The sequence below is a fragment of the Barbus barbus genome (assembly GCF_936440315.1).
Source record: "Barbus barbus genome assembly, chromosome: 47".
In the NCBI taxonomy this organism is placed as follows: domain Eukaryota; kingdom Metazoa; phylum Chordata; class Actinopteri; order Cypriniformes; family Cyprinidae; genus Barbus; species Barbus barbus.
Window position 1 is genome coordinate 12,595,014 of NC_136725.1, and position 22,486 is coordinate 12,617,499.

Sequence of the window (22,486 nt, forward strand, 5' to 3'; positions counted from 1 at the left end):
ATTAAATACTTTATGCAAATAACTGTACAAAGTAGCTGCTATTTATTTCAATATGGTAACTATAATATATATATATATATTAAAAAAGTGTATACTTCTATACCTTCACTTAACAATACACTGAAAGCTACAGGGTTGTAGGGTTAGAGAGAATATACTTTCAATGATTTTGATCATAAATTAAGCAAAATCATGAATATCTCTGAGGTATTAACAAATAACATGTTGGCCATTCAATTTCCTTAAAAACAATTTTGCAATTATTATTATTATTTTTTTTTTACTATGGTATGAATGTGACCAAAATATAACAACATGGAGTTAATGTACGCATAAGCTCATGTATGAAACAAATTGATATGCATTACTGAGAGTAGAGACAATTTGAGAAGTCAAAAGTTTTATTGTGACTCTTTAGCTAGTCATGGCACAGCTGCAATGACTGAGCAAACTGAATGAGTCAGAGCTGTAACCACTTTGAGAATTCGAAAAGTTAAATTTCCGGTTTCTTTTCATTTACATGGGTAGCCAGCTCCCCACTCAGCCATTATTCTACAGCCACTTTCATTTTAATAAAAGAATAGATTCCATTTGATTGTGTTTCAGCAGAAATCTTTGAGAGGATTTAAATGGCGACATCAGTATGTTGCTCCCCATGCATATCCGCGTTTTAGATGAAGCTAATTGGATAACCACGGCAAGTTAGGTCCTAAATTGCTTTTTTCAGGCAAAGAACTTCTTTTTTTTTTAGTCAAAGCCAACCAGGGCAGTGCTCACAATTACATGACTCACGGATTTGATCGGCCTTCTTCCCACTTCTTCCAAAATTTCTTGAAGGATAGAATAGTAGCATATGACCTCAAAATCCACACAATACTGTAATTTGAGCAGCGTTTAAGCATTTAAGCGATACTTCTGATCGATTTATAGTCACCATGTGACCAGTTTCTGTTTACGCAACTGCAATTACTTGTACACTTTCCTATACCGCTCCTTACTTGTTTTGGTTGCAACTATCAACTTTGGACAATGTAGTGATTAAAAATGAGTCAGATACTGAGTCAGAAATCGTGTGGCTTTTATAGTAAATCATGATAATCTCTCTTACATACAAATACGCTGATAAATCTTTTCATATAAGGTAACTTGCCAGCATATTTAAACACCTGTATATAGTCTTTAGTTGTGACGCATCTTTGACGTGTAACATACAAGACAAACCTCCACTTTTGACTTCTTTTCTTTCTTTCCCTCCTTCCTCTTTTTCATTTTTATGTTACGTTCTTACTGCCAACTGGACTTTTTCATCTAAAACATCCATTTTTATTGATCTGATAAAATGGAAAAAATGAGAATAGTGAAAAAGTAGTAAGATTTTGTGGAAAAAGCAGAGAGACTCATACTGGGGGCTTCGGTCAATAAGTGAAAAACAACATGTGACTAGAAAAATCAGGGGGGACAGTGGGGAAAGGAGACGAGGGATGGAGTGGCAGGGACTGAATGGAGGAGGGTAAGAGAGAAAGAGGTACAAGGGGGGACTGGGGAAGAGGGGGATATAGAGATAGAGGGAGGGCTGGTGATCCTCAGGGCTGGATGACTCACTTTACTGCAGCCGTTTGTGCGTCACTGGCGCAGGGCTGGAGGAGGAGATAGTAGAGAGGTCTGCACATTTAATAACAACCTGCCAATTTATATACAGTGTACACACATATATTCTCTCTCACACGCGCGTGCACTCTCTCTCTACCCTCGCTGTCCCCCCTATAATGCCAACATATGATAACATGAACGTTCGAAGACCCCCACATCTATGCACATGGCAGCATTTCAGGCCACAGAATCTCTACATTCAGACCAACGTGCACACAAAACCACTCATCAATGCAAATGTAGATTTCCGGCAGCTTGGCATTTTGTCAAAAGTGATGCAGATGCAGAGAGAGAGTATTTACAAGGATGTAAACCTTCACAATTCCAGGTGTCACACTATAAATTAAACGAAATGAATGGAAAAAGCCAGGCAAACACATCCCAGCTCTGGCTTTAAAGGCAAATGTATCTTGGCAGATAGTATAAAACAACATCTGACAAAAGTCATACTTCAAGTGGAATGAAACCTCAAAGATCATCACCGTCGCATTAACAGATAATGTCTTTTAAAATCATGATGGCTCCGGGGCTCTGAGGGTGCAGACTATTCTCCGAACATTTCCGTCTCGCTGACATCGCCTTCAAGTTAGGCGAAGACACGCATCACTGTGAAAGATGGGACTTCGGGTTACAAGCTGCAGAGTTGTCTTGGCAGACAATAGACTGGTATAAAAGCCATTATGATTGTTTTTCCCCATTTCCCACTCGCCCTTCACAGAGTACCCTGTGTCTTTGGTGAAACAATGGGAGTGTGTGTTAGTACAGCTTAGTTTGAGAGTCCCTCTGGGAGGGTTTTACTAACTAGAGAGCGTTGTTGGGAAAATTATCATAAATTATAAATCGAAAACCTTCCGTCGGCTCCGTCCTCAATCTCCTTGCATACACACTGGCTCTCGCCTGCATACGTTCTCTCCCTTTGGAGCACGCCTCAGCCTCCTTGAGCAGCAATTACCCCATGAGTGCCCATGAGCCACACTTGCTAGACAATAGTGGCAATCAGCTGCCCTTTCTCGAGCCACGTGCTCTGTTCTGGCTTTCTTGTGCAAGAAGAGAGCAATTTAAGCAAACAACAGCATTCCAAAGAAATCACAAAGACAGAAGAGACTGCACGCTGCGCTGATGATTGGCCAATGCGGCAGCGCTCTCTTAAAGAACATGAGAGCAAAACATAACACATTTCTGCTCTAATATGGCAGCTGCTGATTGGATTGAAGGGACTGTCATGCTTTAGTATAAATACCCCAATGGAGCGACCTCAGAAAGCGAGACTCCGGTCATTGTTCAATCAGAAACGGGGTGAGCCGAGTGCGAAGCCATTGGCCCCGTCACTCAAAACATGGCGAACAAATGTCAGGCAGATTTCGCTATGGATTGTGGGGGAGAGCAAGAAAACGACTTTTTAATTGCAAAAACAAGCCGCTATCTCAAAAGAGATCTGCGCTAGCGGGCCGACATGCAATTTCAGAAAATACAGAATAGGAACCTACAGAAGGAGTCAGGGTTTAGGTGAGATCATAAACAGCTTGCCATTTCCACGCTTGAGCTGCACTCATTTTCAGTCAAATGGCTTTGAAACGCTTCAGCAATCACCCCTGGCTGTGAAATAAAGGCATTTTCTGTCCTTTTAAAATAATTTTTGATAGACCACCGAAAGGACGAGTAGCACACAAGTATAATGAAGCTGATTACAGACCCGCACGCAGCCGCTCTGGCACACGGTCCTTACTCGTCTGACAGTTTAATTCCCTTGTAGCACGTGGCGTTTATGATGCGTGTTCGTTTTTGTGCACTTTCACTTCCACGCTGTTTCAGACACCAGTGTTTTCATGAAACAAAATGGCACAGCAAGCTGTTGTAAGCCTGAGGTGTTTTAATACTGTCAGAGTGCAAATGAGCAATAACAATCATGTAGACGTGATAAATGGAAAATGGAGCATGAACAGACTGATACGGCGAGAAGAAATCACAACAGAGAAGACAGAGATGGATGAGGAGGCAAGAGGAAAGTGATGATTGATACCAATGTGACGTTAAATGGGGGAAAAAGGGGCGGAGAGGGAAAGAAAATCAAAAAAAGAGAGAACTGGGTGACACTCACAATAAATCTCAGATTTGAGTCGATGCTCCGCACTGCTGCGTGCTCACACTCGCTACGCAACACACTTACACGCTCTACACACCCTGTGACATCACGATGACAGAGCGAGGGGTGATGTGTATAGTCCAGTGATTGGATGGCGGGTTATTCCGATGCTAAACACGCATGTGAATTTGTGTCTTTTCGCATTAGTAAAGTGCCCTGTTGGGGGCGGGCTCTCATTTTACATTTAGAGAGAGTGAGAGAGAAACAGACAGACAAAACAGATTCAGAAAAAGAGAGACAGGGACACAAAGACACAAAGAAATATGCATGAAGCAGGTGAGTCACCAACAAACGGTCAAAAGCAACTAAGTGGGAATTTGTTTTTTGACGACAAACATTCATTGTCATGCTTTTGGTTGTACAACAGTACTCAGGTTAACAGATCCAACAAATTAATCTTTCTTGCTGAGTTCATAAACACAGTTTGTATACACTCACACACACATATTAAAAAATAAATAAATATACACATAGACAGACTTTTTCTCTTTCATCTGAGCGTCAATAATGTGGAGGTTAAACAGGTTCAAAGAATGAAAAGAGCAATGTCTTAGCCCCCACCCCCCAAAAACACACACACACACACATATATATATATACATACACACACACATAAACTGTTTATATAGTTGGTCTATCATCCTGAGCTTTGAGGTATAGCATCAGAAAGAGGATTAAAGCACACAAAACCATTACTATAGCACAAACACACACAGGCCTCTGTGAGGATAACACACACACACACACACAGTCTCCTATCAGGCAGAGCACATAAAAGGGACAGATGTCAAATGAGCATGATGGGAGATAATTGTCTATCAGAAAAGACCACAATAAAGGAATAATTGTACACGCCAATCTAACCGTCATGGGCCCCAAAGATAACGTAAACGGACACAAAAACATGAAAAATAAGAGAGAAATTTATATTAGAGTTTAGATCAAAGTATGAACTAATATGTACACCCGTAAGCAGTCAGCCATTTGGCAAATCCTGGTATTCACAGAGGTTTTATTCTCTCCTCTCCCCCTCGGTGAATGGCTAATGTGTCGTGCGCATGGTGGCGTGACACAGCTGCAGTGTGCTGGTCTGTCATCTCTGCTGGTTATTGTGTCTGAGATTAGCCTCTCCCATTCTCCTGAAAACCCTTAGGGTGCTAGAGCCGAGACGATGGCCGTTATCACAGCGCGCACAGTCTTTATCTGGGAAGCCGAGATGACGAGCGAGTGCTGTCACATGCGTGTTTGGCTGCTCAGGTGCCCGTCTGTGACAAGCTCATGTAAGAAGCATCTGTGTTCATATGTGAAAGTGTGCAGTTTAGGATTTGAGTATGAGGCTTGTTTTCTTTTCTATTCATTTGGATTATTCTATTTTAATTGAGAGTGTTGTTTAAAATTTATATTTTGTTTTTATTTTTAATCACTTTTTATTATGTTTTTATTTTCAAGTATAAATATGATAACAATAATAATATAATATTTTTTTAAGTATCATAACAATTATAGTAATTATGTCAGTTATTTAATGGGGTCATGAGACATATTTGTAATATTTTTATATAAAGTATATTTTATTATTATCATTCTTCTTATTATAATTTTTATTATTAATAAAAATGTGAGTATAATTTAAACTTAAAGTATTAATATATTATAAACACTTAATAATAATATTGATAATAATAATAATGAATACAATAAAAACATTTTTTAAGTGTTGTTACTCTTGTTATTTAATTTAATTATTATTTTACAAGTATTATTGTATGATATCAGAAATAGAATTAGAATTCGAAACTTGATTAATAATAATACCAATGAATAAACAATATTAATAATAAACAAATGTAAATTACACTTAATATTAGTTTTTTTATTCATTATTTTATTTGTGTGCATATATATATATATATATATATAATATTATATATAGCATAGTATTAAGTATTGTAAGTAATATAATATAATTATTTTGAGGTATTTATAAAAGGGCCATAAAATATTTGATAAATGAGCCCTATGACTTGGTTTTGAGTGTCTGTTGCAGTAAAATTTTACTGTAATGTTCCGATAAAATCGTCTGTGGTTTTATTACTGTTGGAGCAGGGTATACATAATCCTCCAGCATTTTCAAAAATAGCACAGGAAAGCAGTAATCCTTCAGAACAAAGGTGCATAAATTAGAATTGTCCCCCTGAGCAGATGTTTATCATTAGACGGGCGATGTGACTCCATCAAGACAGGCCTGTAATGAAACACTGGCACATGTTTAAAAGATGCTTAAAGGCAGAGCAGTCATGATAAACATCTTTAATTTACAGAACATCTAATTCCTAAATGTTTGACTCATACACTTAATTTGGCTGCGGATTCATTACTCACCATTTCCAAACTGATGGAGCCCCACCCCCCATCTAAAGCCCATCTTTCTCTCCTACTCCCCCTTTCTCTTTCTTCCTTTTTCCCTCTCCATCACACACAGCCCTTACTGAAAATTAGCCCAATTTAGCCCATCACTAATGGCCCCGGTGCCCGCCGCCCTACAACTAATGGCACTGGGTCTTTTCCTTCATTTATGACCAGTAATTAAGTCTCTGTTGTTTCAAGGCAAATTTGCACACTAAGAGCCCCAATTTTTAACAATTAATTCTGTCGTGCTCACATGACGTGGCTTTTAATTACTGTATGAAAAAAGCAAGCACCTGGGATTGCAGCCTCCTGAGCGATTCATGATGATGTGGAGGCAGATTCAGAAATTCACATATTTCGTATGCTTGTGTCTTTTATCTGGACTCCATGTGACATTTTTAAATAGGCATTCCAGACGTTAAATGAAAAATGCAAACAAACATCTTATATTCTAACATTAACCTTAGGAATTATTACTTGTCATAGAGTAGATGGTTTTGTTTGAAGTGATTTAGTGTTGCAGCAGCAGTCCCTCTGGAGGTACCCGAGGTTAAATGCTTTTATGATACAATTATCCTCTTGAGACCAGGCTATTCATTTTTATGTCTACTATAGTGCACTTTTTGTAATATCTCTGAGACTATTCTTGACATAGTTTTACATCCAGTCCAATATAATATAATAAAAATCATAAAAGAAACATTTCGATTTCTTGAAATAAACTAAACATTAACGAAGATAAAATAAACACTTTGTCAAAACGTTTCTCATTTTAATTTTGTTTGACAAGCTGTGAGTGAAAATTGTTTCTACGCTTCTGTTAATCAAATAATATATAATGTACACAATATATTGTGTAACATTTATATTGTTTTTAATATATGAACATCATAAAAACAAATAACCTTAAAACTAAACACTTTATGTAAACCTAAATGCCAAAACCTTTTTTGTTATAATGGAAAAAAATTAACTCTCCAATTTCCGGATTACACCTGTTTGGGAATCTTGGCAGCTAACTACTAAATAAAAGTAACATCTGCTTATTTACATATTCAAAGAAAGCTAATTACGAAAGCAAGAGCCATCCTCAACACGAAATACCAACGAGCGTCTGCATGTCGTTTCACCGGCAGCATTTTTAGACACTATTCTTAGAATTCAATAGAAGCTTAAATTCCAGCTAATTGACTTAATTGCTTATCCTCGTACCTCAAAATTAGTATGATCTCAGACCAGAAGTCCTTTCTGTGCATTTGTGCGAGTACAAATCAAGTATGTCATTTTTAGTTACTGAGTCAGAGCGTCATAGTCATCAGCATATGAGACATGACAGGAATACCTGAAAATGTGTAGCGAGGCAAAAGTGTATCCACGAGTCAGACTCTAAACACAAAGCATACAGCCGTTGCAACACCAACAATTCTTTAACAACTTTTGTTGTATTATTAAATTACGTTTAAGATAAAGCTCTAATTGTTTTTACCAAGATGTACACTCTTTAAAATAGTTCTTTATTTGCATCTATCATTCTAAGTGGAGCCTTTTATATCCATGGAACATTTCCATTCCACAAAATGTTCTTTTATAGTGAAAAAAGGTTCCTTAGATTTTTTAAATGTTCCTTATACTTAGAACAAAAATTGTTCTTTTAAGAACTGTTCACTAGGAACTAGGAATAGGAACTAGATACCAGGGCGGTCCCCGAGAACTAAAGTTTGCCCTATAGGCCCCCTATTTTCTGAATTTGCATCACCAGTAGGAATTTGTGACGTAAGCAAGCCGACAGTGACGGTATTCATGGCATTCAACAACGCCAGCAGGTGGAGGATAGAGGCTGGACTTCAGCATTGGTCCAACTACCGCCGTTTTCCACGTTTGTGAAATTAGTGAGTAAATAAACTGAGTGCTCAAACACAGCTTTTTAAAAATGGCATGTGCTGGCCTTTTATATGGCATGTAGTCTCAGATACAGAAGTCACGCCGACGGACCGTTGGCTGAACATCTGATACATATGGCGCACAAAATTAGAAACACTTCAGGAGTTTTGAAGTCATCATCTGATTTGTTGAATTCTACAGAATTTCCTGGAAGGTGTGTGTTGTGTTCTTTAAGGTTTCGCCTGGAAACAAAGATGAAGAAGAACACAGCCGTCGTGTTTACAACTGTGACAATGCATGCTTATCGGGATCAACTAAATGCCAGATTTTCAAAAGTGAAATATGTAAAGGTCACGGCACAGACTCTTTAAAATACGTCCAAACGTTTTACACACTGGTCTGTTATTGTGGCGACATTTTCACATCCCTAAACATGATGCGCCCAAGGTTCCCAGACCTTCAGCTGTCAGTCTAAGCGAGACTATATGTGACCCTGGACAACAAATCCAGTGATAAGGGTCAATTTTTCAAAATTGAGATTTATAAATCAACTGAAAGCTTTGTGCTTGTATGTAAAATTAATATTTAATGCTTATAAATATAAATATAATAACAATCCTATAGTTAAGTCTTTTAGCTCCCTTTTCAGAAACATGTGGTTCAGCATCTTTCATGGATTACAGAATTGGGGAAAGTTGCAGCATCCAAAAAAAAAAAAAACAAGTCAGACTACTTGGTTTATAGGAGAATGGGGAGTAAATACTTGACATTTATTTAAGGTAAAGGGTAATGACCTCGTGGTGAGATGCAAAATAAGAGTGCCATTAATATACTATTTGAAGACAAACTTTTCACATTCTAATTTTATGTATTTATTTATTTTTACAAAGGTTTTACACACTGGTCTGTTATTGTGGCGACATTTTCACATCCCTAAACATGATGCGCCTAAGGTTCCCAGACCTTCAGCTGTCAGTCTAAGCGAGACTATATGTGACCCTGGACCACAAATCCAGTGATAAGGGTCAATTTTTCAAAATTGAGATTTACACATCAACTGAAAGCTGAAATAATAAATAAGCGCTCCATTGATGTATGGTTTGTTATGATAGGACAATATTTGGCTGAAATACAAGTATTTGAAAATCTAGAATCTGAGGGTGCAAAAAAAACTAAATACTGAGAAAATCAACTTTAAAGTTGTCAAAATGAAGTCAATGCATATTACTAATCAAAAAATAAGTTTTGATATATTTACAGTAGGAAATTTACAAAATATCTTCATGGAACATGATCTTTACTTAATATCCTAATGATTTTTGGCATAAAAGAAAAATCAATAATTTTGAGCCATACAATTTTGGCTATTGCTACAAATATATCCAGTGACTTAAGACTGGTTTTGTGGTCCAGGGTCACATGGCATGTGGCCAGTCAACGTACTGTGCTGGGTTAGACCCTACTCCAAAGTAGGAGCTAATTTAGTCCCAGTCCCCCCCAAAAGGCATTAAACTAACTAAAATCATAAATTCCTGCAGTGCAAACACGGCAAAAAAAAAAAACGGGAACACATACAAAACACCAGCACCTGCCAATTTTAAAAAGCCTCGACTCAGTTTACATAAACTTACTCCACGGACATGGAAAAAGTCCTATATAGATCAGTGGCGAATTCCAGGTACTTCTCCATCCTCTAGTTTTTGAAGTTGCTGACTGCCGCGCTTAAATGATGTCACTGTCAGATGGTTTCAGAGTTCCTACTGGTGACGCGAATGCAACCAGGAACATGGCCCTATAGGGGAAAATGTGGTTCTAGTGGAATGCCCTGGTGGCTAGTTGCTATAACCAAGCTCTTATAAGGGGCTTTAGCACCGTAGAAACCTTTTCATAGTCAGAACTATTAGTGGAAGTAAGGTAGCCATGCACTTTTTGGCATGTTTGCACTGCAGGACTAGGAACCTTTTTGGTTCTAGGAACTCTGTTTGGAAAAACTGCATTAGCTAGGGTCTAAAACAGTTCTATAGGAACTAACAGTGACGTAAGTGTACGCTGATTGGCCAAATGCATACGAAACATGTAAAAATATTTACTCCATGAACATGGAAAACAGCTATAATGGCATTTAGCTACCTGCTGTCTGCAGAGTTGTGTCCTTTTACACTGCAGTTTGTCATTTAGTCAGATTTTCATGCTCTTTCAGTCATGTAAATTGTGTGTTTACATTCCATCTCCGTTATCACGAAACAATGTGTTTATGTGGTTTAAAGTAAAAACAACTTGTTATTTTCCACATACTGTACATTATTGTTGCTCTTGCCTTTCTGAAACGTGTCGATTTTTTACAAAGCTCATCGTTCTGAGAAGTGAAGCCTGCTCTGATTGGCCAGCTATCCAGTGCATTGTGATTGGCCGAATACCTCAAGCGTGAGACGGAAATGTTACGCCCCTCACCGTATTGTGATGGCCTTTCCCAGCGAAACGAGACTAAAACAATAAAACCCATTACAAACGAGGCATTTGTTGCATCCAGTGGGGACATAATTATTGATTATAATGGCTTATACTGTCTTTTTACGTGTCGAGTTGCATCGCGCCACATAAACATTACCATGTCTGCATTTGTGATTGGAGAAACGACAAAAAACAAGCACTACTCTACACTGCTCAAAACTCGCGTTTGAATCGTCAGTGGCAGAAATGTACTTACAGGCTGTGATTCAGAAGCGCCAGACTGTCCTTGCAAAGTTGGAATTGCCCCACTTTATAGAAACAGCCTTTGTGCGAGCCAACATTGTAGCTTCCAGGTTCAGGAAATAGTCCTCCATAAAATGTGCTGCACATACTCTAATACTTGGGTTGTACTGCTCTGGAACAACGTTGTAAATACAACTTAACCACTGATTTAGTCGTGTCCTCTTTTGGAAGCCCAAACAAAGTAGTTTCACATTCACAATGAAACAGCATCTCCAGAACATGGCGCCAAAAGCAGCAACAACACTACAGTGAGAATAATAGTTCCACCTTCTTTCAACGCGTATACGTTTGTGCGGTGTTATGAAAATCTCCCCACATCATGACGTAGACATGTGGTGGCGTGTTTGAACGAGCCGTTTTAGGGGGGGGCGTGGCAGAGTCTTAACTTTTATAAAGAATATCTCTTTGGTTTCGAGACTTTAGTCTTTGCAACTTCAGGGATCTTATATATGCACAAACAGCTTGTAACACTCCAAAGAGAAAGGAAAACTTGAAATCACATCATATGACCCCCTTAAAAGAACCATGTTTTCTTAGGTTGAAGAACCTTTTAATAATCTAAGCAACCTTTTTCACTATAAAGAACCATGCAACAGAAAGATTCCAATGTTCCAAGATTGCAATGTTGAAGGTTCTTCATGGAACCAACACTGCCAATAAGGAACACCGCTCTGAAAAAAACATTTTGGAACCTTTATTTTTAAAAGCATCCTGTGCTTATGTTCAGTTACTTAGCAAGGTGGTCAAGTAGAGACCTTCTTACATGTTGCTTTGGTAAAACATTTGCATTCATACCAGTATCAAAAATGCAATGTAGAAATACAAAACAATAAACTATGAATCATCTGTCCTATATGTCCTTTAGATACACATGTCCAATAAAGGGGGGTGGAAAGGGCGAGTGGGTAACTGCCCACTCCTGAGCACCATCAGAACAGGACTTACAGCTGAATGGGCCACCAATCTCAGGCAAGAGTGTAATTGGCAGGAAATAGAGGCAAGAGGGACAGATTTGAGGGCATCACCACGTAAACACACGCACGCACATATGCACAAATACACACAGAAACGCACACACGTTCGCGCCCCAGGGTACCGCAGCATCTCCACTGCAGTGTGTCAGAGCGGCTGATAATCCTAACATGTAAGCAGCTGGCAGGACGAGAGCGACATGGGAAGTTGGTTATTACTGTTATCATCATAACTATTATCATTATCAGCCCGAGCAGCAGCAGGTCCCCTTCATCTGGGAGCGGTGCGTCATACGGCTGGGTCGAAACCATGAAGTGCCAGGAAGCGACCTGCACTGAATGTAAAATACAAAGACTGGGGGAAAATAGGGTTGATTCACTCCATTCTTTCGATTTCTCTGCCTCTCCCTATTTCGGTCTCCCTCACCCCTCCTCCCCTCATCGCTTTTGCCCTTCTTCTCAATTTTATGTTTTTCTTGAACTAGCACAGATCCCTTTCTCTGCTTTTTAAGGATTTGCAGCATGTCTCCTTCTTCGTTCGGGACACTGTCTGTGACAAAATGAAAGCACCTACATGTCCTCTCATACATCAATTTTCTTTGCCGCTCACACACTCGCGCCCCCTCGCCATGTATACCGTGGTAAGGCCATGCCACTGTACACTGGTGGGCTGAATGCTCATGCCTGTCAGAGACAAAGAACCACCAGCTGTCTTGTCTCTCAAACACTGACTTTCTCCTTTCCTCCCCCACTGGACGACATTCGAACCCCCGCAAGAGTTTATTCGCGTTCTTCAGAGACTAGCATCTTTTCTCTTATCTCCGATTGGCACATATCGGAGGGCGAAAGGAATCGTCATATTTTGTTTTTTTGGACGTCTCCCACTCTGACAACCCACAGCCTGCCGCTGCAAACACGGCACACAATGGCCGTCATCACGCTTTAGGGCGGCAAATAAGAGAGGGTGACTTACTGCTGCCATCAAGTGGCCTTTGGGGAAACTGCTACCTGTTGCTCTTAAGGATTCATGATAAACCTGTAGTGCAAGCAGGCCCAAACCTGTAAACATTGAAAATAAACGCAATAATAACAAAATAAATAAATAAAATAAAAGGAACTTATTAAAACAAATAATGTTTCAATTGTTTTTAAGTAATTTTATTAAAAATCATTGTAATTAAATGTTAATATTTTTTATTATTTTTTTAATTTACAAATTCAATTATTTTTATATTTATTCATTTACGCTTACATTTCTTACTTTTCTGTGTGCAACATGGAAATTAAGCAGATGGCACCTGCACTGCATTTTCTATATGCTAGAAAATAGTCTATATATTCAAACAGCATCTGCATCAACTATAATCTATTATTAATCTAGTATTATCTGATTCACTTAGCTAATTTAGATAAAATGGTTATACTAAAACTCATTTTTATACAATGCATCACAAACTCACTTTCTAATTACCTTTAGGGTGTATAAGAAGTTTTTTACAGCAATAAAGACTGCACTTTCAGTCATCTAAGCATTGTCGCTCGCTTTCTCAGAAGTAAAGTAGAAAAAAGTTGTCAATAACCTGGTCTTGCATGGTTTGAAGTAAACACACTTTCCAACAGTGTGCTAGGCTGTCTGTAAATAACGTTAATGATTATGGATGTCAAGTACATAATTGACTGAGGAGGTGGACGCAGGAGGTTTATCTTTCCCGGTGGGGTTAATCAGGTTAAGTACAATGTTGTCATGTGTGCTTGACGCTAATCCTGCCTAATCTAAGGACATTATCTTGATACATATCTGAAAGGTGGAAAGATTAATGCTTCAGAAACAAAATGCAAACGAGAGATGTGACAAGAATATGTTATCTGGATTAAACCTGAATTTATGTTTCCGGCCCACGTGCCTGTGGGACAGGGCTCCTCATCCTCCTGAGGGTATTTAATATCCCATCGGATGTGACTGATCAACAACCCCTCGAACAAAAGCTCTGAGGCAAATGCTAATTTCATGGTGTCTTCTAAAATAAACATGTTATAAATAAATATGTGTACTGTAATGCTACTATATATGTTTCTCTCTCTCTCATTCACTCAAGAATGACCTGTTTTTTGGATGTTTTGTTATTGTGGTGGCTGAATGGTTAAGAGTGTGGGCTGATAACACAAGCGTGGGATGATCATTCTGTACAGTAGTGCAGTAGGAGTGAAGCATGAACTGGAGACAACAACCCTTCATCATTAACTCTGGCACAATATTAAGAAGTTATAGGCCCGGTTTCACAGACAGTGCTTAGACTAAGCCAGGATTAGGCCAGTTCAATTAGAACATTTAAATAATTTTTATGAACATACTTAGCAAAAAAAAAAACATTGCTGGTGTGCATCTTGAGACAAAACAAAGGCACTGATATATTTTAAGATCAGTCAGTGCAAGTTTCTTTCAGTTGAAACAGCTCAGACTTACATTTTAGTCTAGGACTAGGCTTAAACCTGGTCTGTGTGATACAATACTAATCACACATAGAAGATCCTTGACTAAATGCTCTAAGGACATCAAAAAACTTATTCTGGGCAAAAAACGCCCAATTAGATGGGAAGAGATGCCTAAAGTGGTCAAACAGTATTTAACTGTTTTTATGTGACAGTAAAGGATGAGTTTCTCTCAAATAAGCAGCTTTCACATAGGTTGGTTATAGAAACTAGCCACCAGGGGCAATCCTCTGAGAACTTAAATTTGCACTAGGGCCATTTTCCTGGTTTCCATTCGCACCACCAGTAGGAAGTGGCCGACGACGATGTCATTTAAGTGTGTCATTCAATCTCTACAAACGGCTGTACAGATAACAGGACATTTCAACATGTAGAAATAAATACTGTTGAAAGTTGTGTGAAATCAGCCAATCTGATTAGAGCTTGCCAGACCAAGAAAGTGCTAACCAGCTTGCCAGTTCAATAGGCATCAGATGAGCGGATATTCAATGATTTATCTCTTATCCCTTATCATGGGGCTATGGTATTAAAAGTTGTGATGAAATGGAAGTAGTAACAGATCTTTTCATATAGTGACATACATCTAAATGAAAAGATTATTGCAAACGAAATTGCTGATTGGAGGCGGATCTGAATGTAAGCTCGCAGTCGTTTGTAAGAAAATAGCAGACTAAAATGGAGTCATAAGAAGTCATAAAAATCTGCAACATGCGTTTATTTCATGCCAACTCAAAGGTCTTCTGTGCTAAAAGCAAAGTGACTAGTATCAGTAACTGAGCATTGCACTACACAATTTTGAAAGGTAATATCTAAAACTGAACGGCCTCTACAGCATAAGCGTAGACTGGTGTATTTTGACCCAGCTATTTGACATGAATCATTCATGCACCATAATTGTGGAGCACACCATTTTAAGTTAGTAAATGTCCTCCAGTATAATCATATCCGTGATCTGCAGAATGAAGCTCATCATCTTTATCTGTGTCCATCCTGCTCTGTAGACATTCAGACCAGAGAAGCTCTGATAAAATGCCACCATCGGATCAGTGAGCCTGATAAATGTCAGTAAACTCCAAGTTTACTTGAGTCAAAGACATAACTTTGGGGGGAAAAACAGGATGGTATTTAGAGGCAGAAAATAGAAGCACTCTGTACGCGATGGAAAAGATCATCCATAAAGTATATGTGTACAAAACTAGTGACTGATGTTGTATCTTCAACTTTCTTAGTATAATGTATAGCCAGTAAAGTTTCAGATAGTTAATCTCAATATTAACAATTAATAAATGTAGAAATAAGTTTATGGGGTTTCTCCAACGTTTCCTACAATCGTTTTAATAAAGGCTTTGTATAATATAGGCTTAATATACTCAAAAAGAAAAAAAGAGTCTAACTGCCAGTAGTGAATTATGCATAATTATAATAATGCAATTTAAACTTAATTAAAACAGTTAACTTGAGTATAATCTTTATGGTGATTTGCTATGTAATGTAACATCAATTCTCTATACTTCAGCCTCGAGCATTTCTGCTCCACTTAGTGGTTATCTGACATTATCCAATTCAATAATAATGGTTGCCTACAACTATGGGAACTTCTAATATAAAGCAAAGAAATTAGTATTAAGAATGCTAAAGTACATTTCTAAAACGTTTACAGTTTCTGATGCAATATGAGTTTTACACTCAGAGAATGCAGCTTTTAAACCAAAAGAGTGTTTTATTCACAAAATATTAGGCTATCAGGGAAAGTGATTCTCAAGTCAGTATACAGTATTCTGTTCATTGTCAGACAAGGATTTATTAGTAATATTTTACCAGGGCTGGTGCCCAGTAAAAAGGGCCTAGTGATGCCCTGCTGTGAACATGTAAATGGACAAAAAGTGTCTCGTTGCACAAATGTGATGTCAAACAAACAACTAGCTACATAAGACTAAACTGGGTGTATATCACTGTAACTCTATACTTCTAGTAAGAACATCTGTTTTATCGAGATTCTACATGAAGTAGTTTTAAAAAATGTCTGACAGAGACGGTTTATGCCTTTATTTTGAATTCATTGCACGCTTTAAATATCATCCGCCCTCTTTACAGCCAGTCAGATCATTTCTTGGGAAAAGAAACGAGGGAAATGTGTCGAGAACGGTATCGTGAAACTTTTAAAGAATTGGCAGTGGCTCATACAGTGAGAGTGTGTGTCTCGTTACTGATAAGAGTTAGCTTGCCGGAAGATTTTCCTTTCAGCCAATGCAGCCGCCCCACAGCAAACAACAGAGGAGAAACCCATATTGATTGGAGGCAGCTGACTCAAAGACATGACCGAAGTTCACATTATTCAACTGTTGTGGTGACTAAGCATTTCTTTTCGAAAGGGCTTCAAAATGGGGGATTATGCTCGCTAAATCTCCGCAATAAACAGCTTTGTGTGTACTGTGTGTGAGTGATTACCGGCGGTGAGTTTTCCGATCCAGAACAGGTAATTGCTTCTGACTCAAGAGACCTGCAGGTATGCTGATAAAGAGCGACAGTGCGCATGCGCACATTTGTCAGGAAATTAAATCATTCTTTATTTACATATATTACGAGGAATTATATAATATCGGGATGGAGATTACTTTTGCCTTTTCACTCTGAAACTTTATTTATTGTCTTATTATTATTTATTTATTATTATTTATTTATAGAGCTCGTGTAGCGGTATTAGGAGGCGGGCCGGCGGGGCACATCCTGTCTAGGCCCGAGGACTTTGATCCACCCGTGGTGTATGAAATGACCGATCATTTGGGTGGGACGTGATTCTATGAGGAACGAGTGGCCACATATTACAATGAGTATCCCATCCACAGCAGTATGTAGAGAGCAATGTTGTTCCTTCCCCTGCTGAGAATAAAAGCATCTTAAACTTGTCTAAAATGGTTTCGTGACTTGGTTTAGACTGGTCTATCGGGTCTGATCTCCCAAACTGACAAGCAGTAACCCCAAACCCCATCAAAACCAGCAGACTTGACCAATTCAGGAGAACAGAACATTTTTTTTTTTTTTTTTACATTTATTATAATTTTATGTCCTATAAAATCTCATATCTGTTTTAAGGACCAATTTGCCTAAGGAGATTATGATGTTCCCTGATTTTCCCTTTGATGACCACCTGCCTTCTTTTTTGCACCATACGTCGGTTCAGCAGTATTTGGAAAAATACTCTGAGAAACATTACTATTATTTTTTATTAAAAAAAATAAAAATTTAACCTTTTAATCAAAAATTTTATTTTTTTATTATTATTGCTCATCATATCAAGGTATGTGTTTAACTTTATTCTAAATTATGTGACTATAATGAAAAGGAATAGAAAATTAAGCATTACTTCACTTCATCAATGGATCCTCCAGTTAATGGGTGCCATCAGATTGAGAGTCCAAGCAGCTGATAAAAGCATCACAACAAATCCACATGACTCCTGTCCATCAATTAATATTTTATAAAGTGCAAACGTGCATTTTTGTAATAAACAAGTCCATCATTAAGACGTTTTTACCTTCAAACCATTTCTTCTGAGACCTCTATCCATAATATTGCGGTGAAAAAGTTAGCTGTCTGAATCAGGAAAGAAAAATGCACAAATCAAGTTTACTCGGTTTACAAGCAAAAACAGTCCAAAACGGTTCTAAACAAATGTTGGATTATGATGTGAGAAGACAACAGTGAATGAAATTTTGGAGGATGCATTATTATAGACTATGGATGTATTTTGGCCAGAAGCAACATTTTAAAGTTAAAACGCCTTGTTTCTTACAAACACTGAGTATTTTTGCTTTGACATTAATTGACAAGACATTAATCGATGGGCTGGAGTCATGTGGATTGCATATGGATTATTGTGATGTTTTTAGCAGCTGTTTTAACTCTCATTCTGATGGCACCCATTCACTGCTGAAGACCCATTTGTGAGCAAGTGATATAATGTAACTCATTTTGGATGGCCTGAGGGTGAGTACATTTAAAGCAAATTTAAATTTTTGGCTAAAGTACTACTTTAATCAGTACCCTATTTAGTAAATTGCTCTTTTAGTGAAAGAAACTTAGGTTGGCATTGCAGGTTTTTAAGTTTAATAAACCCTAAAACAGGACACAAATAAACCATCCTGAGTAAACTATTGTTAAAAACCAATCCATCAGTATCCGTGGCTGTATATTTTGTAAAACCTAAACATAATGTCTCTACATATCTGAGAGAGAAGAAGAAAAAAATCCATAATAATGAGGGAAACTGATGATATTGGAAATTGAGAGGTTGAAACAAAATTAATATTGACGTGACTGGCATTATGGATCAATCATCATGTCACAAATGCTATTTGGCATGTGTCCGTTTGTTTTAAATCTGAGAAAACAATGCATGACTCTCTTAGTCATCTCGTAGTCCAACTACATAAGACTCTAAATAAATTGTATTAGTCGGGTAAAAAGAGCTGAGATCAGGCATGTAGGGGTCACTGACCCCTGCTTGTCAAAGGCATCAACGTCACCACAAAATTGAAGGACAAATCTAGTGTGTTTCGAGACCACATTAGAAATGTTCTCAGTATTTTTCTTACCAACGGAAGCAAGAATATTGCTTATGACAGACCGCTTTGTCCCTCACAGTTCAACACTGTGGTGGAAAAGGTGAAGCCCGTCTCCATGGAGACGGAGACAGGGGGAGCTGTGACGTGGGAGGTAATTTCGCGCAGCACACGTGGAGATCAGAACACGCAGACGTTCGACTCAGTGTTCGTCTGCAACGGGTGAGGGATGCCATCTTAAAGAGTCCTTTTATCTCCCAGACATCCTCAAATGGACACAACTGCATCTAATCTCCGATTGCAGCTTCACAGTGATGTTCTAAATGCATAGCATTATTCAAATAGTGGAATGTTCATTTACCCCATAATATGCCCAGAGGCTTTTATCTGGCTGAATTCTCGCAGAGGTGATGTGAATAGGTATTATGTTACGCATTCATGTGGCATTTCTATGAGGGAATTCAGAAGACCACAGGAGCCCTTTAGCGTCTCAGCGCTGACTCATATTTCCTTCCTCTTTCTGCAGGCATATTTCCTGCCTCTTACTCCGACCCCCACCTGCCCTACATTCCTGGAATAGAGCATTTTAAAGGTACAACAAATGATCACTGATCACTACAAATGCATAAACCTGAGAGCCCCAAACATTAGTCTCATTACACCCCCCTGCATCTTCCCTTTTATCTCTCCGTCTCTCATCTTCTTGCCTTTATCTTTGCCAGGGAAAGTCCTGCACAGCCACTCAAACCGCTATCCAGAGCCCTTTGCCAGCAAGTCCATTGTGGTCTTGGGGGCCAGAGCATCTGGTGTGGATATTTCCATTGAGTAAGTTAATGCTCAGGTTTTTAAAAAGGTCACATACCATTTTAAGTGCCACAGCTTTGTTTGGTTGTAATTAAAGGGTTGGGCACCTGAAAAGAAAAATCTATCATTATTTACTCACCCTTCATATGTTGTTCCAGAGCAGAGTGACTTTCTTTTCATTGTGGAACACAATAGATGTTAGTTCATAAAGCTCAGAATCATAACAGATGCTGACAAGCTCCAAAAAATGACCAAAATCCCTCACAATCTTCTTTCAAGCACTACTTTCAAAGGTTCTGAGATTGAATTTATCTCACAATATAGGTATCTTGGGTTTTTAATTGATTACTCTTACCAATGTCACCAATGTCCAGCAATTGGTGAACAAATTGAATTTGAGGCTAAAAAGAGGCTTGTTGCTGCCACTCTCATGTTTTTCATTTCATGTTGCTGCCACTGTTTATCATGGTGCACTGAGATTTATAACAAATCTTAAACCTTTTACTCATCATTATGTGTTGTATGGTCGTGTTGGATGGTCTTCTTTGTCCATTTGTAGACTAAAATATTGGCATTTTTAAATATATAAATCTATCTTGGAAGTGCTTCCTTCATATCTTCAGACCTATATCTGTAAAAAACATGTAAGTAGTTATAGTCTTCGGTCCCAGAACTTTTGCTTACTGTCTGTTCCAGTAGTGCGCACTGAACTGGGCAAAAAGGCATTTAAATTTGCTGCTTCCTCTGCCTAGAATAATTTACAAAATAAGTTGAAGCTTAGGGAGCTGGTCTCACTGGATATATTTAAAGGGATTTTAAATTATTTGAAGGCAGAAACATCTGGTTAGATGTTTTGTTTGATTTAGTTATGTATTGTTTTTCTTTATTGTTATTTTTTATTTTATTTTTGTTTGTGTGCATTGATGGATGTTACTTGCAAGACCCATGTGAGTTTTTGTGTTGCTGACAATCTTGGCCGGGATGCTATTGTAAAAGAGATTTTTAATCTTAATGTGCTTTTCCTGGTAAAATAAAGGTAAAAAAAAAATCTCTGTTAAATTTGTATTAGATTTTATATATCTATATATTTACTTTTATTTCAGTTGTAGTTATTTCATTACTTAAATTTAAACTAAAAAAATTTGAAATTTTGCCTTGGCAACTAGCTGAAATAAACTAGCTGTTTTTTTTTTATTATTATTATTATTTCAAGTATAAAAAATGTGTTTTATGTTTTTAATTATAGTTCAAGTGCCCCTATTTATGGATTTTGTGTGTGTAACACAGCTCTAAGTGAATGAAAACATCCTACAAAGTTTTTAAATCTGAACGTGCACCATGTATAAAGTGCAATATTTTTTTACAGTCTATGGTATAAAGTTATTCAGTCTCTCAAAAGAAAGAGTCGACTCTGAATCATTGAAACCAGTCGTTTTTAAAACGAATCCCAAGCCGTTACATGTTGAAGTCGACATGAAACATTAGCATATTGCCCTCCCATTTGTTGGTCTTTTTGCCTTGGTCTGAATGAAAATGCAAATTCATTCTTTGCCACTAGGTGCCGCCTCAAAAATAGCTGATTCCCCGGTAACGCTGTACACAAAGCAGCACTGAGCTCACAAACGCTGCTTTATCAGGCATTACAGGCAAGATGAAATCACCGCAGATTAACGTCACGCAAAGGAGGGGTTCGGAAAAATTAATCTTTGAACGAATCGTTTGAGAGTCGTTGAGCAAATAAGGTAAAAAATAAATGCATATTATAAGACAAAGAAAAGATATAAGAAAAGATCTGTTGCTACTCGCTGCTTCCTTTTCATTGTGACTTTAAGCCTTCACACCCAGATCAGTATGAACATTCTCCTTTCAAGTTTCACAAAAAAAAAGTCATATGGGTTTGGAACAAACTGAGTTTGAATAAATAATAACATAAATGCTGTTTTTGATTACCGTATCCCTTTGTGTAGTTCATTGTTTCCATCTCATTGGATAACATTGAAAATCTTAAACACTTTGAATTGGTCTTTACTGATTTTGGCCGATAAGTGACTGAGATTGAGCGACTGTTTTTCAATTTCTTATACGCAAATGTTTTTCTCATTCTAGGTGATTCTAAGTCATAACACACCAACCATGTCCTTACCTTCGCCTCTGGGTATCCAGCAGGCTAGCGCTGTTGTTGGGGGTTTAGAGGATGGATCAGTGACCCAGGCTGATATTCTTCTTTTCTGTACAGGATACAACTTTAACTTCCCTTTCCTCTGTCCATCAGACCTAGGACTGGACATACAGGACCTTTTTGTGACTCCACTCTACAAGTATTTATTGCCCCCTGGCTTCCCTTCAATTTTCTTTATTGGCATTTGCAAAGATTTTTGCCCTTTCATACATTTTGACTGTCAGGTGAGCAGAGAGGACTGATTCTCATTCTAATGTTCTTGTTTTTATACATAGGTTAAGTTTGCTCTTGCTGTCCTGGAGGGCTCTGTAAAGCTGCCCACCCAGGAAGAGATGGAGAAGGAAGTGCAGAGAGCGATGCAATGAAAACAAGACACAGGTGTGCAAGTGAAGCACCTCCTCAATCTGGACAAGTATCAGTTGGGATTATTACCTGGATCTGGCCAGGGTGGGTCGATTCACACCTCCTCAGCCAGTGTTTGAGAGTCTCTATGAAGAGGCAGAAAGACCCACAGAAATGCAGACAAATCAACTATAGGCTCATTGATGACACACAGTGGGAGCTTTTGGAAGCTCAACCAGAACAGACAGATTGAGTTTAGCTAGTCTGAGGACAAATTAATGATATTTACACTGTATTGCAT

At 38.1% G+C, this 22,486-nt stretch overlaps 1 pseudogene across 1 annotated transcript; it reads left to right on the forward strand.

Annotated features, from left to right (window-relative positions):
- Window positions 1-1,481: 1,481 nt before the first annotated feature.
- On the forward strand, window positions 1,482-22,438 carry LOC306865850 (annotated as a pseudogene). The gene is made up of 10 exons: window positions 1,482-1,510; window positions 16,983-17,150; window positions 17,392-17,506; window positions 17,579-17,596; window positions 18,943-19,082; window positions 19,206-19,267; window positions 19,387-19,452; window positions 19,583-19,701; window positions 21,771-22,067; window positions 22,119-22,438. The product of its transcript is annotated as an uncharacterized misc_RNA (transcript).
- Window positions 22,439-22,486: the final 48 nt, after the last annotated feature.